At 40.3% G+C, this 16,360-nt stretch overlaps 1 protein-coding gene across 5 annotated transcripts in view; it reads left to right on the forward strand.

The window, feature by feature from the left end:
• The window catches only part of USF3 (upstream transcription factor family member 3), a 71,031-nt gene that overhangs the window by 14,559 nt on the left and 40,112 nt on the right, over window positions 1-16,360 (forward strand). The window contains exon 1 of one of the 5 annotated variants that reach the window (XM_071214814.1): window positions 15,552-15,819. The exons of the other annotated variants lie outside the window; for them this stretch is intronic. The gene's annotated coding sequence lies outside the window, so the exon portion shown is untranslated. Of the gene's footprint in view, window positions 1-15,551; window positions 15,820-16,360 lie in introns of those variants that run through there. 5 annotated transcript variants of the gene reach the window in all.

Consider the following 16,360-nt stretch of genomic DNA (forward strand, 5'->3'; position numbering starts at 1 on the left):
TTCTCTAGAGAAACAGAATCAACAGGAGAAATCTGTAAATAGTATGAGACTTTATAAAATTCTCTCACGTGACCTTGGGGATGCACAAGTCCAAATTCCACAGGCAGGCTGCAAACCAAGGGCTCCAGTGAAGGTCCCTGATGAGTTCCCCAGGAGACGCTGGCTTTTGGAAGTCGAGCTGGAAAATTCTCTCTGAATGTCGAAATTACTTCCCCTTTTAATGCATGCAACTGATTGGACAAAACGTCAGTCTCCTTGCTTGATTGTAGACGTAATCAGCCATCTATGCAATGAACTCACTGATGACTAAAGTCCATAAATGTCCTTATATTACCATTAGCCCAGTGCTTGCTTGACTAAAGAATTGGGCACAATTTCCTGGTGGAGTTGACACATTAGCTAAACCATCACAACCAGTGAATAGTGGAGGTTTTATTTTTTCCTTTCCTATTTGGGTGCCTCTTGTTTATCTATCCTAATTGCTCTAACTTGAAGTTCTAAAACAATGTTAAATAACAGTGGTGACAGTGAGCATCCTTGTCTTGTTCCTGATCTCAGTGAGAAAGGTTTCAGTCTTTCACCATTGAGTGTGATGTTAGCTGTAGGTTTTTTATATATGCACTCACTTTACCATATTGAGAAAACGTCCTTTTGTTCCTATCTTTTGGACTTTTTATCAAGAAAGGGTGGTGTATTTTGTCAAACTCCTTTTCTGCATCAAGCGAGAGGATCATGTAATATTTCCTCTTCAATTTATTAATGTGGTTTATTACACTAATTGATTTTCTTGTGTTGAACCACCCTGGCATACTTGGGATAAAACCCACTTAATCATGCTATATAATCCTTTTAATGTGCTTTTGGATTTGATTTACAAGTCTTTTGTTAGGATTTTTGCATCTATATTCATTAGCGATATTGGTCTGTAATTTTCTTTTTTCATAGTATCTTTATCTGGTTTTGGTATTAGGGTGGTGTTGGCTTCATAGAATGGGTTTAGTACTGTTCTTGCCTGTTCAGTTTTTTTGGAAGAACTTTAGCAAGATTGATATTAGATTGTTTTTGTTTTTTTACAAGATTTATTTTATTTATTTCTCTCCCTTTCCCCTGCCCCAGTTGTCTGTTCTCTGTGTCCATTTGCTGCATGTTCTTCTTTTTGTCCACTTCTGTTGTCAGGGGCACGGTAATCTATGTTTCTTTTTGTTGCATCATCTTGCTTTGTCAACTCTCCATGTGTGCAGCACCATTCCTGGGCAGACTGCACTTTCTTTTGTGCTGGGTGGCTCTCCTTACTGGGTGTACTCCTTGCACATGGGGCTCCCCTATGTGGGGGGGCACCCCTGCGTGGCAGGGCACTCCTTGCGCGCATCAGCACTGCACATGGGCCAGCTCCACATGGGTCAAGGAGGCCCAGGGTTTGAATGGCAGAGCTCCCATGTGGTAGACAGATGCCCTATCCACTGGGCCAAGTCTGTTTCCCAAGATTGTCTTTGATTGGTAGAATTTACCTGTGAAGTCATCTGCTCCTGGGCTCTTCATCTTTGGACATTTTTTTTTCAATTTGAAGAATTAAAAAAAAAAATTTTTTTTTTAAGATAAATCGATCACACAAATGTTACATTAAAAAACATAAGAGGTTCCCATATATCCCACTCCCCACCCCACCCCTGGTCCTTCCACATCAACATCCCTTTTCATCAGTAAGGCACATTCATTGCATTTGGTGAATATACCCTGGAGTACTGCCACACTGCATGGACCATAGTTTACATTGTAGTTCATACTCTCCCCAGTCCATCCAGTGGGTTACGGCAGGATATACATTGTCCTGCATCTGTCCCTACAGTATCATTCAGGACAACTCCAAGTCCCCGAAATGCCCCATATCACACCTCTTCTCTCCCTTTTGCTGTTCTCAGCAACTCCGATGGCCACCGTCTCCACATCAATGATATAATTTCTTCCATTGCTAGAGTCACAATAGTTGTATAGTAGAATACCAGCAAGTTCACTCCAATCCATATTATATTCCTCCATCCTGTGGACCCTGGGATGGCAATGTCCCCTCCACCTCTAAATTGAGAGGGGGCTTAGATCCCACATTACTGATGGATGTGATTCTCCTGCTTGCAGTTGTAGACACTCTTGGTTCTCTGGTGTGGTGGTTGACCGTTCTCACTCCCCATCAGCTGACCTGGGAAAGTCCAATAAACTGGAGAGTAGGTGTTGCACTCTGCTGAGGCTCAGGGCCCAGCTGGCGCATAGACAGTCCAGAGAGTCAAGTCTCCTGAGCATACACAAACCCTAGTGCCAATCACAGGTTCAGTAAATGACAGAAGAGGCATGTGTAGAGAGGTCACATCTGAGTCCAACTCCACAATCAGAAGCACAAATTCCAAAGTAGGACCCACTGGCAAGGCAGTGAACTCCAGAGCCATCTGTCATGACCATGGAACCTGTGTGTCTCCATAGCCCTCAGAAGCACCAGTACCTGGGGTTGTATCTAATTTGGCTGTCTCTGGAATCCTGCTGAGGTGTGCATAAGCATGACCCCTCTGATGACCTCTTGACTCATTTTGAAATCTCTTAACCATATAAACTCATTTGTCTTTACCATTTGCCCCTTTTATTCAAGGTCTTTTTCTAGTTGCATCATCAGCTGGTGATGGTAGTAACCCCTTGGCGCCAGGGAGGCTCATCCGTGGGAGTCATGTCCCACACTGGGGGGAAGGTAATGCATTTACATGCTGAGTTTTGCTTAGGGAGTGGCCACATTTGAGCAACACAGAGGCTCTTAGAAGGTAACTCTTAGGTACCCTGCAGTGCTAAGCATAGTTGAAATTTCAAGCACACAGGCTCATAAGCATAGTCATCAGTATCAAGGGCCCATCATTGGACCATCCTTCTCCACTGGTCTTTGCCCTTACACTCGGGGAATTGTTGCTCTTCCATTGGGGAATGCAACAGAACTCCCCCTCCTGGGAACTCAGCACTCCCTCAGGTGTCGTGTGTAATTCTACGTACTATAACAATACCCAACAAACATCCAAACATATCTATATACCCTATATGCGTGCCCTGGAGAACTTCCTTCCACTCATGCATCCCCCATCAATGACATCCCACATTCATGCTTCTCCCCTGCCATAGTATAACCCCTCTGTGATCCAAAACTTCTTCAAAAATGAAGCCTAATATATTGCCAAATTCAGTTAGTAGGAAAATGAAATAAATTGACAGGTTTAAAGATTAGAAATAGAATACATAATTGAGAAAAATTAAAATAAAGTAAAAAATAAATTAGGGTAATAAGAAATGAAAAATATCACAAAACTTTGTTTTTAACGTTATGCCTTTATCACAGTAATAGTGCTGCCCTGCATATACAGTGGCAAGGCAATCTCTTCCATTCCTTCTTCAATGTCTACATCCTTTTTTTTTTTTAATTTTAAATTTTGTTATCTAAAAAGTTTTAGGTCTCAGTAAAATCACATATGCAAGATAGGGTACTTCCATATACCCAACATCAAACCCTTTTCTCCCTTCCCCAGCAATGATCTTTTTACCTATGGATGTTCTATTTGCTACAGCTGATGTACAGATATTGAAACATAGCTACTAACCATGGTTCCATTATGGCTTATATTATGTCTTATATTTTAGACTGTATACTTTTCTAAATTTTTGGTTACATTATGGTTTACATTTTAGACTATACACATATAAATTTTTGTTGAAATTTAACAATGCTCATATCCATCAATGCACAGTCTTGTGGAACAATTCCATTCCCCCCATTTACCCTATCTTCCATCTAGTCTATTCCTTTCTCCCCCTCCCCTCAGGGCCCACAGTGACAACCAGGTTTCACTGCTTGAAGGACAAGATTCATAGATACTTAAAATAATGCTGAGGGCTTGACACTCTAGTCTGTCCTCCCCCATTGGGAGCCACCCATGCTCTCAAAAGACACCCTCTCTCTTTGAGAACATCAGGCCTCCCCAGGATGGGCGTACAACACTTTCCTGCTCATTGTATGAGTTTCCACCCACTGATATAACACAATATGAAAAGATGAGCATTTACACACTCCCTAGAAGCTTGCCCCAGGTGCACCCTGTGCTAGATGCCCCGTCAAACAAGTAACCTTTCCTTATTATATTTTCTAGAGTTTTCTCAACATTATAGTTTCAACCACATACCTGACAATTCCCATGTTCACCCACTCCTCCCAAATCCTCCCCCCAATTCCATGGACCATCTGACCCATCCTCCCAACCCTACCCCACTCAGGTCTGCAAAGCCCCACCCAATAGTATCCCTATGTCTTTGGGTGGATTTTAATGACTGTTTCAATCTCTTCACTTGTTATTGGTTTGTTGAGAGCTTCTATTCTAGGGTCAGTGTAGGTTCGTTGTGTGTTTCTAGGAAATTTTCCATCTTGTCTATATTGTCTAGTTTTTTGGCACACAGTTCATAGTTTCATCTTATGATCTCTCTTGTTTTTGGAGGTCAGTAGTAAAGTCACCCCTCTCTTTTCTGATTTTATTTATTTGCATCAACTCTTTTTCTCTTTGTCAGTCTAGCTAGGGACTTGTCAATTTTGTTGATCTTCTCAAAGAACCAACTTTTGTTTTTGTTAATTCTTTTTTTTTGGTTCTCAATTTCATTTATTCTTGCCTTGATCTTTACTGTTTTTTTCCTTTGGCTTGGTTTAGGATTAGTTTGTTATTCTTTTTCTACTTTCTTCAGGTGTAAAGTTATCCCTTCATATTTAGCTTTCTTTTTTAATGAAAGCTTTTTAAAAAGATTTATTTTTCCCCCGCTGCCCCCAGTTGTCTGCTCTCTGTGCCATTTGCTGTATGTTCTTCTGTGTCTGCTTGTACTCTCATTAGGCAGCTCCGGGAAATGATTCTGGGACCTTCTGGAATGGGAGAGAGGTGCTCATTCTCTTGCGGCACCTCAGCTACCTGGTCTGCTGCATCTTATTGTCTCTCCTTTGTATCTCTTTTTGTTTTGTCATCTTGCTGTGCCAACTCTCTGTGTAGGCCAGCACTCTATATGGGTCAGCACCCCTCCGCATGACAGCACTCCTGCATGGGCCAGCACTCTGCATGGGCCAGCACTCCACATGGGCCAACTCTCTGCTCAGGCCAACTTGCTGTGTGGGCCCGCTTGCCTTCACCAGGAGGCCCCCAGTATCAAACACTGGACTTTCTATATAGTGGACGGGGGCCTAATAGCTTGAGCCACATTCGCTTCCCTTAATGTAAGCTTTGAAGGCTATAAGTATCCCCCTCAGCATTGCCTTTGTGGTGTCCCATAGGTCTTGATATGTTGTGCTCTCATTTGCATTCATCTAAAATATTTGCTGAGTTCTCTTGCAATTTCTCCTTTGACTCACTGATTATTTAAGAGTGTTGTTTAATCTCCATATGTTTATGAATATTTCCCTTTTCTGTTCATTATTGATTCCCAACTTCATTCCGTTATCATCAGAGAAAGTGTTTTATGTAATTTCAATCTTTTTAAATTTATTAAGACCTGTCTTGTGACCTAACATATGGTCTATCCTCAAGAAGGGCCTGTGAGAGCTTGCAAATGCTGTGTATCCTGCTGCTTTGGGGTGCTCTATAAATGTCTATTAGGTCTAGTTTATTTAATCATATTATTCAAGCTCTCTATATCTTCATCTTCTGTCCAGATGTTCTGTCCAATACTGAGAGTGGTGTATTGAGGTCTCCAACCATTATTGTAGATACATCTATTTCTCTCTACAGTTTTGCCATCATGTGCCTCATGTATTTTGGAGCACCCAGGTTAGGTGCATAAATATTTATTATAGTAATTTCTTCTTGGTGAATTGCCCCTTTTATTAATTTATTAAGACCTTCATCATCTCTTTTAACAGTTTTGCATTTAAAATCTATTTTGTCTGATATCAGTTTCGCTACTTTTTTGGTTAATATTTGTGTGGAATATCTTTTTCCAAGCTTTCACTTTCAACCGGGTTGTTTCCTTATGTCTGAGGTGAGTCTTTTGTAGACAGCATAGAGATGGCTCATATTTTTTTAATCCGTTCTGTCAGTCTCTCGTTTGATTGGGGTGGTCAAGCCATTAATATACAAAATTATTACTGTAAAGGCATTTCTTAATTGGTTAGTTTTGCACTTTGGCTTCCCATTGTGATATCTTACTATTGTCTGTCTTTTTACCCTTTAATTTACCTCCTAATAATCTTCATTTCTACACTGTTCTCCAAGTCTCTTGCCCTTAATTTGTTCCTTTCCAGCTCTCCTTTTAGTATTTCTAATGATTCTGGTCTTTTGGCAACATCCTTTCTCAGTTTTTGTCTGAGAGACAGTTTTTAATCTCACCCTCATTTTTAATATTTGTCATTCTGAATAATATGTCTTGGGTAGGTCTATTCAAATTTGTACCTTTTGGTGAGTGTTGTCCTTCTTGGATATTGATATTTATGTCTTTCATAAGGGTTGGAAAGTTTTTGGTCATTATTTCCTCAAATATCCTTTCTGCCCCTTTTTCATTCTCTTCTCGTGGGATACCAATAATGCATATGTTAGTGTGTTTCACCTTGGCATGAAATTTACTGAGACCTAGTTCCAGTTTCTCTGTTTTTTCTCTTTCTGTCCTCTAGGCTTTTCCAGTATGGATGTTCTGGCCTCAAAATTACTAATTCTATCTTTGAGCAATTCAGAGCTGTGCCTTTACTGTGTATATGTGTGTTTCTTTTCTATCTGGTTACATCATTGTGTGTTTGGTGCTTTACTTTGCTGCAAGGTGACCTGCGTCTCACTGTGCAGGTCTGGGAAGCCTTTTCTCTCTTTTTTTTTTTTGCCAGGAGGTCCTGGGGATCGAACCCAGGTCCTCCATATGGTAAATGGGAGCTCAATTGCTTGAGCCACAGCTGCTTCCCCCTAATGTACTTTTCCCCTTCCCCCACCCCTCCCCACCCTGCTGTTTTTTTGCTGTGTCCATTTGCTATGTGATCTTCCATATCTATTTCTCTTTTTGTCTTTTCTTCTTTTTTTTTTTTCTCCTCTAGGACTCACCGGGATTTGATCCTGGGGACCTCTGATATGGAGAGAGGTTCCCTGTCACCTGCGCCACCTCAGTTCCTGGTTTCTATTACACTTCATCTTGACTCTCCCCTTCATCTCTCTTTCATTGCATCATCATCTTGCTGCATGACTCACTTGCGTGGGCACTGGCTTGCCGTGTGGGCTCTCGGCTCACTGCACAGGCACTTGACTTCCTACATGGGCACTGGCTCACCGTGCAGGCATGCTTTCTCTTTTTCACTTTTTTTACCAGGAGGCCCTAGGGATCAAACCTGGGTCCTTCCATATGGTAGGCGGAAGCTCCATCACTTGAGCCACATCAGCTTCCCAGCCTCTAATTTTAATCTCATCTATCATGTCTTTCATACCCGTACACTCTGTTACTTTTCTTTGCAGTCTTTCAAATTGTTCTTTATGCTCACACAGTGTCTTCTAAACATCCTTTATCTCTTTTAGTCTTATTTTCCTTCAATTCTTTGAAATGATTTAGAAGATTTGTGTGATTATCATTGATTAGTTGTCTTAAATATTTTATCTTGTCTGGATATTTGGTTTGTTCCTTTGCCTGAGCCATCTCTTCCTGTTTCCTGGTATGGCTTGTAACTTTTTGCTGAAGTCTGGGCATCTAATATGTTGATGAATTTACTCTGATGGTCAATTTCTCTCTCTTGCTTAGTGTTTCTTGCTCCTCCCCACAGCTCTTCTTTGCTTTTGGTTTAACTTATTCTAAGTCTTTAAAATTTCCCAGCTTAAGTTATCAAAATTGGGTCAGGGACTCACTAATGGAGCGCAGAGTTTTTCACAGGGATGGGGCTAAGGAGAGACCTAAAAGCAGTTTTTCTCCTTGCAATTTCCTGGCTGACCAGTAGATGGAGCTCGTTTGTGAATCTTTCCATGGACGTGTTTCAACCTACCCTATCCTAGGTTTTGATTCAGGCCAGAGCCGAGATTCAAAGCAGGCTTTCTTGGCTGAATTCACTGAAGGGATGCCCTCTGATTCACTCTTCCTTTTCCCTTGTAACAACTGACAGGGAAGAAGATGTCTGTTCCTCTCTCACTCAGCTGCAGTGAGCCAGGGGTTTTATCAGGCCCTAGTGTTTTGTGAGTGGGGAGTGGGACACCTTCCTGGACACTGCAGGGGTTTAGTAACTCATGTTTGTTGTTTCAGGTTCTTTGTCTCTCTTGCCCTCTCCTTCCTGGGTTTTGTGCAGCACTGTCCTGGTCTGATGACCCCCAAAGCAGGTCCCTCAGACAGCTTTTGGCCCTTTCTACATTGTTTTTGTCTACTGTCTGTCTGCTCTGATGCCATCTTCCTGGAACTCCTTGTCCTTAAATTTATATATGTCATCTCCTTTTTTTTTCCTCTTTTCCTTTATTTCAGCCCCTTTCCTGTTTAATTGATTTTGTGATATATCTGACTGATCTCTTTATCATGTTTATTTCTGCATATTTTTAGCATACTTTCGTTGTGGTTACTTACCCTGGGGTTTGTTTTACACAACCTATAACCAATTTGAAAAGATGCCAACTTAACCTCAGTAGCATTCACATTTTCTGTTCCCATATTCCTCCATTTCCCCTCTTTATGTTGTTTTTTACTATTTCTTATCCAATTATATTCTGACTCTTATAGGAATTAAAGATTAGTGTTATATATTGAGGGTACAATATTATTTGGTTTTGCATTTACCCATTTAGACAGTTTTACTGAAGATCACTTCTTTGTTCTGCTCCAGGCTACTCTCAATGTCTCTTCCTTTCAACCTGAAGAATTCCCTTTAGCAATTCTTGTAGGGCAGGTCTTTTCATGACAAACTCTGTTTCTGTTTGTCTATGAATATTTTAAACTTTCCCTCAGTTTTGAAGGGCAGTTTTTCCAGATCAAGAATTTTTGACTGGCAGTTTTTTCTCTTTCAGTGCCTTAAAAATATCATACTATTGCCTTCTTGCGTCATGGTTTCTAAAGCGATACTGGCACTTAGTGTTATTGAGTATCCCTTGTATGCTTTTCTCTTGCTGCTTTTGGAATTCTCTCTTTATCTTTTGCATTTGGCATTCTGATTACTATGTTTCTCAGAGTAGGTCTATTAGCGTTTATTCTGTTTGTAATACATTGTATTTTTTTGACATTTATATTTATGTCTTTTATAAGAGTTCAGAAATTTCCAGCCATTTTTTTCTCAAATATTTTTCTACCCCTTTTCCCTTCTCTTCTTTTTTCTGGGATCCCCACAATGCATATCTTAGTAATCTTCATGCTGTCACTCAAGTCCCTGGGACACTGCTCAATTTTTTCTATTCTTTTCTCTGTTATTCTGACTGTATGATTTTGATGGTCTTGTCTTTCAGTCTGCTGCATCTTTCTTCCTCCTGTTGAAATTCTAGTGTATTTTACACTTTCTAATTCTCTTTTGGCTCACACATTGTCTTCATTGGCTCTATTTCCATCATTATTTTATTTATATCCATATTTTCCTTCATCTTCTTAAATTGATTTAGGATATTTGTTTGAATTTCTTTGATTAGTTGTTCCAAATTCTCTTTCTCCTCTGAAGTTTTAAATTTGTTCCCTTGTCTGAACCCTATCTTCCTGTTTCTTAGTATGGCTTTTTATTTTTTGCTGATGTCTAGGCATTATTTTGATGTGCTAACTCTAAAGGTCAGTTTTTCCCTCTTACCTGGGGTTTCATTGTAGATTGGCTATATGTTAAGGTTGTTCTTTGATACTAGGTCCAACTTATCCGGACTTTTAGAGTAGCCTGTGTTTAAGTGTTTATATTTTCTGAGGTCATTTACACCTGATTCTTGCCCTATGTGGTACAACTTGTTTAAAAATTTTTTAAGGTTTTTTATTTCTACCCTCCCCCCCCATTGTTTTGTGCTCACTGTCTGCTTTCTGTGTCCATTTGCTCTGTATTCTTCTGTATCTGCTTGTCTTCTCTTTAGGCAGCACCAGGAACTGATCCTGAGACCTTCTGAGTAGGAGAGAGGTGCTCAATCTCTTGTGCTACCTCAGCTCCCTGGTCCACTGTGTCTTTTATTGTCTCTCCTCTGTGTCTCTTTTTGTTGCATCATCTTGCTGCACCAGTTCTCTGCATGCGCCGCACTCTTTAATGGGCCAGCACGCCATGCAGGTCATCACTCCGTGTGGGCCAGCACTCCTGAACAGGCCAGCACTCTGCATGGGCCAGCTCTCTGCTCAGTCCAGCTTGCCTTCATCAGGAGGCCCCAGGATTTGAACCCTGAACCTCCTATATGATAGACGGGCTTGAGCCACATCTGCTTCCCTGTGGTACAACTTTTAAGATTGCCCTTTTATGTGCAACTGTTTCACATCCAGGAGAAAACTTCCTTTCCTTTGTTCCTTCTCCAGAATCCTGATTTTTTCTGTTTTTATTTTTTTTAATGCAGAAATTTCTACCCACATCCTATGATTTGTTTAGCTTCTCTTCCTCATTTTATTCACTATGTAGAACTGCCTTACAGCAGTTCATTACCCCCATCTCCCCCTACTTTTTTCCTTCACTGAGGCTTTTCTGCCTCTAGTTACTTCTCCACTAGGGAGCCAGACTGGGTGAATCCAAGAAGGTCAGTTTTTAAAAATTTACTTTGCTGATCCAGCAATCACAGAGTGGGCTGAGTATGTGCACCTTTTGCCAACAGTTCTACTGCAGTCTCTTATTTTTTGTGGGTCTTTTTGTATGTACATACTAGTCAGTCACTTGTGTTCCTCCCTAGGTCTCTGTGGATTTGGATTCCTGTGTCTGGATATGCATGGGATTCACCTTGCTATTGGGAGTGGCTCTCTGGTCAGCATCCATGGCAGGAGATAATTGGGATGTGCTGCCTCTGTGTATCACTTAAGCTTCATTGCACTGAGTGAGGGGGAACGGTCCAGACTCATGAATCCAGGTTGTAGATCTCCTAAGTTTTTTAGTATTTTTTTTTTTAAGATTTATTTATTTATTTCTCTCCCCTTCTCCCCTGGCCCTGTTGTCTGTTCTCTGTGTCTTTTTGCTGCGTTGTCGTCTTTGTCCGCTTCTGTTGTCATCAGCGGCATGGGAATCTGTGTTTCTTTTTGTTGCGTCATCTTGTTGTGTCAGCTCTCCGTGTGTGCGGCACCATTTCTGGGCAGACCGCACTTTCTTTCATGCTGGGCGGCTCTCCTTACGGGGCGCACTCCTTGCGTGTGGGGCTCCCCTACACGGGGGACACCCCTGCGTGGCAGGGCGCTCCTTGCACACATCAGCACTGCACATGGCCCAGCTCCACACGGGTCAGGGAGGCCCGGGGTTTGAACCGTGGACCTCCCATGTGGTAGACGGATGCCCTTATCACTGGGCCAAGTCTGCTTCCCTAGTATTTTTTTCTATCTTACTTTTTCTTTGATTCAGTGTTTGTAGACCCCTCCAGAGTTCCAATCAAGTGGGATTTATCCTTTTATTAGTTGTTTTCTGAGGAGAGACTTTTTCAGGGAGTTTCTTACATTGCCATGTTAATTTTGTCACTGTCTTTATGCTTCATTTGAGTCAGTTTTTGTGTGTCTGACTTCATTCTTTTGTATATTAATACCCTTTTGTCCTAGCATCATTTGTTGAAATGTCTATCCTTTCCTCATTGATGGTCTTGACACCCTTGTTGAAAATCAACTAACCATAATTTAAGGGTTTATTTCTGGACTTTTAATTCTATTCTCTTGATCTGTATGTCTCTCCTTATCCCAGGACCACTGTCTTGATTACTGTAGCTTTGTAGTAAGTATTGAAATCAGGAAATATGAGTACTCCTCTTTTGTTCTTCTTTTCATTTGTTTACTTTTTAAACAGTTCCACAGTAGAGTGCTATTTCTACACCATTTAACATGTGTCTAAAGAGAGAATATGAATATTTTGTTTTATGGAAAAAACTATGAATCAAGTTGCTTTTTATTTGTACAAGATGGCTTCTTTGGAATGTTTTCTGTGATCCAGGGGTCTTGTTAGAAAAGAAGTTTTCTGGGCTAGGTATTAACATCTTCATCCAGGACTACAAAATACAGATTAAAAAAGAAGGAATGTGGTCATTAAAAACATGGTCTTGCTAAAATGTGCAGTACTATGCCTACTTTTTTATTTGGGGGAAGCTCTATGAAAGTAGTTAAGGATTTGGGATCTGAAGTCGGAGAGAAAACGGAATTAGAATCTTGTTCCACGGTATATTAGCTGTGTGACAGTGGACTTACTTAGTCAAAAATAAGCCACCTACTTTATAGGGTAGTGAATAGAAAATTAAATATGAATGTTTATCATAATTACATCAAAAGAATGCAGTGTCTGGGGTCTTGGCAGGGGAAGTGAGTAGAAGTCTAAGGAAATTTGAAATAACAAAAAAGAAAAATGGAGATGGATAATGATAATGATAACGATAAAACACTAAAGCTATGTTCCAAACTAAGTGTTCTAGATCAAGTGATTAAAGAAGAACATTAGCAACACAGAAAGGATGCCAGTTCTCCCCAAATTGATCTATAGGCTAATGCAATTCATATCAAAATCTCAGCAAATATTGGTGGAGTAGGAAGCTCCAGGAATCAGTCCCTTAACCAGAGCAACTATTAAACATGCAGTAACTGTCTAAATCACTGTTTTGAAACTCTGGAGTCCAGTAGAGCACTGTGCAGCATCCAGGGAAGAGTGCTGGGATGAGGCTGATAAATTGTGATAAATACCAGTGAATACTCTCCCCTGCAGCAGGTTCTGTCCCTATTACCCACTCTCATGGCAGGCAGCAGTGGTCTGACCCATGGCACAGCTTGCTGATAACAGAGAGGTACATAAAAATCTAGTTCCCCAGGATTTGGGTGCAGTTGGGGGCGGGGGGTGGGAATGGGAAGAAGGAGAGGTGGTCTGATTGCTGATCACTGCTTTTAATTACCTACTTCAGATTGCTGGAGGCCCAGCTCTGAAGGCAGCATTGTTCCACCCTACCCCTACAGAGGCTGCAGAGGAGACCTAAGGATAATATGTTTCCTCAGAGCTGCGAGGGCAGCTGAAGGGCTTCATTTGTTGGGCAGGTGCCAGTTCAAGAAAGCACAAGTTTATTTTTATGTTTTATTTTTTTTAAGAATTTAAAAAAGACTATTTGTCAAGACAAGATAATTTACAAGTTGGGAACATTCTATGCCAAGACATACTATGTTTTTGTTTTTGTTTTTCCGGAGAAAGAAGCAGCTTTTATAGTAAATATAATGAGGCTACTCAAATATAAAAATGATTTGTTAGTCAAAATCAAAAGAAAGCAGGCCTTTTAAAAAAGTGTAATGCTAACTAACAAAACTTATTTACTCCTGATAAAACTCCTGTTTGTTTGTTTATTTATTCCACCCCGCACCCTTGGGGCTTGCTTGCTGTCTGCTCTCTGTCCATTTGCTGCACCTTCTGTGTTTTTACTTGTCTCCCTTTTTGTTGCACCACCTTGCTGAGTTGGCTCTCCACAGCACTGTGGTCGGGTGGCTCTCTGCAGCATGCGGGTGAGCTTGCCCCCACAAAGAGACCCCGGGATGCGAACCCTAGGTCTCCCACATGGTAGACGGGAGCCCAACTGATTGATTCACAGCTGCTTCCCAAAACTCCTGTTTCTGACTAAATCAAGACCCAGGTTTAAAGAATATCAGACCATCCTAGCAGTTGTACAAGTTCCAACACTCCTAGATAACTTGGCTCACAGATTACTTGTCTTCAACATCTGTGGGAGATTTCAAGATGTATGCACAAATTAACTTTTTATTTTGTAGTTATGTACAACTTTATTTGCAATACACAACAGATATGGGATTACTGTCCAGAATATACAAAAAGCTCTTACAAATCAGTAAGTCAAAGGCAAGTAGAGCAGTAGGAAAATGTTAATTCACTCAGGAGAAATAGGAAAAACCAATCAGTATATTTTTAAAATAATGCTAAATTTTCCTAGTGATCAGGGAAACAAATATAAAAGCAGTGATATTTTGTTTTTGCCTATGATGTTGACCAAAATTTAAAAGATTGATTTTATGGTTATTGGAAATTGGATCCACTTATAAACTTGGTGGGAGTGAAATTGGATATAGATTTTCGGGCTTTCACAGCTTATAAATTTTATCTGAATTATTTGCTATAAGCATGTATCCATGCATAACTTGTTCAATTTCAAAACAAGACTTTCAAGTACACTTTGGGAAATACAAGATGTGAATGGTAAAAAAATAGCTTTAAAAGAATGTATTTGAATGCATATTTAACCAGTTTAGTGTAGCCCAGATCAAATAGTTTATCAATCCATACTGGCTGTATTTTTTTTTAAAGATTTATTTTTATTTATTTCTCCCCCCCCCCCCCCCACGCCGTTGTCTCTGCTCTGTGTCCATTCGCTGTATGTTCTTTTGCGTCCACCTACATTATCAAGTGGCACTAGGAAACTGCGTCTCCTTTGTGTTGTGTCATCTTGCTGTGTCAGCTCTGTGTGTGTGTGGCGCCACTCCTGGGCAGGCTGCACTTTTTTTTTCATGTGGGGTGGCACACTCCTTGCGTGTGGGGCACCCCTATGTGGGGGCGCCCCTGCGTGGCCTGGCACTCCTTGAGTGCACGACAGCACTGCACGTGGGCCAGCTCACCACACGGGTCAGGAGGTCCTAGGGATTGAACCCTGGACCCTCCATATGGTAGACAGATGCTCTATCGGTTGAGCCACATCTGCTTGCCTGTATTTTTATATATATATATAATTTTTAATCGATTTTATTGGTGTATATTAATAAAGTTTAAATCCATCCATAGTGTACAATCAATGGTATTTGGTGCATTCATCACTTCAGTCATTCTTAGAGCACTTTCATTATTTCAATAATAATAAAAAACAAAACTCATCACTTCTCAATTTCTCTATGCTTCTTCTGCCTTACATAGCTGCTATTATTTTTCCTTCTCTCTAATATATTTGTATCTATATTGACAAAGTAGCTTTTACTTGCTTCATGTATAGATAAGTTGGTCTTTGCTTTAGATACTTTGGACAGGTTGTCTCCAGGCCCTTACTAGTTCATTTAAAATTGTTTATTGAGTGGGAAAAATGTTATATTATTATTGTATAATCATTATTTGCTTCTCTCTAATCCTCACTAAATTAAATATAGATACTTTGCTTACTCATCTCCAAATAGTAAATGCCCTTTCAAGAGGCAGACCAAATTTTGTTTATCCACTTGATTTACAGTTCTACGTAACAGGTGTATGGCTTTTATTAAACTATTCATAGTCTATAATTTAAAATACAAAATTATAGCCTTGATACTGCTATGCTTATACTATATTTTACATAAGCACCTCTACTTTCATTACCTATCTGACTGGTAATTCCTCTTCAGGTTTGCTTCGTGTGTTGCATTAACTATAATGGAGGGGGTGGGGTAGGAAATGCTAATTGAACCAATTTGATATTAGCCACATCTGTCTTTTATGTATGTGGTAAGGGGTTCAGAGATGGTATAATTCATCTTAGTGGGAACCAAATCACTATATTGCTACTCCCTTTCTCTACAGTGCATTAAGAGAAATGAGAAGGGAGTGTTAGAAATTCCCAAGTCAAGCTACTTATTTACAACTAAAGATAGAACCTGGAGTAAATGATTCATAGCAGAACATATTTATGATTCCAGCATAGTAAAGAAAAGAAGAAAGAACAAGAACAGAGAGTGGAAACCTAAATGCTTCACATGATAAAAGTGAGTGCAAATAACTTGTAGGATGGAGCAAAAGAAAGAAGTAGCCTTTAAAAGGATCGGGTCTGGGCAAGCTTTAATATACTTTAATATACACAAATGCTTTGTATGAATGAAGATTGTTGTGAGAACAGATGCCAGTTATTCCATATTTTCCCTGTCCCACCAGATTCCATTCTCTGCTCTTTCATCCTGCTCTGTGCCCTGGGAGTCTCAATTTGCAACCTTGATCTCTGACTTGTAGTTGGCTCAACTGAAAAACAGGTACTTGCAAGTGATTAGAGGATAGGAGGAGAAATAAGTCAGGGTATCTGAAGACCTTCTCTTTTTCTGTTTCACAGCTAAGGTACTAAAATGACTGCTTCTCTCTATGTTTAGTTAAGTGGCCCTTCTCTGTGATTTCAGCTTCACTAGGCTCTGCTAACTTCTTCTCTCCTTACTCCTTTGGGACTGTGGGTGGTAGGCTGTGACATATCTGGCTAGTTTCTTAGATGCTGTCCACATCTCTTCACATCCTTACATTACATTCTCTTCAATTAAATGC

Source organism: Dasypus novemcinctus, chromosome 4 (assembly GCF_030445035.2).
Source record: "Dasypus novemcinctus isolate mDasNov1 chromosome 4, mDasNov1.1.hap2, whole genome shotgun sequence".
Lineage (NCBI taxonomy): Eukaryota > Metazoa > Chordata > Mammalia > Cingulata > Dasypodidae > Dasypus > Dasypus novemcinctus.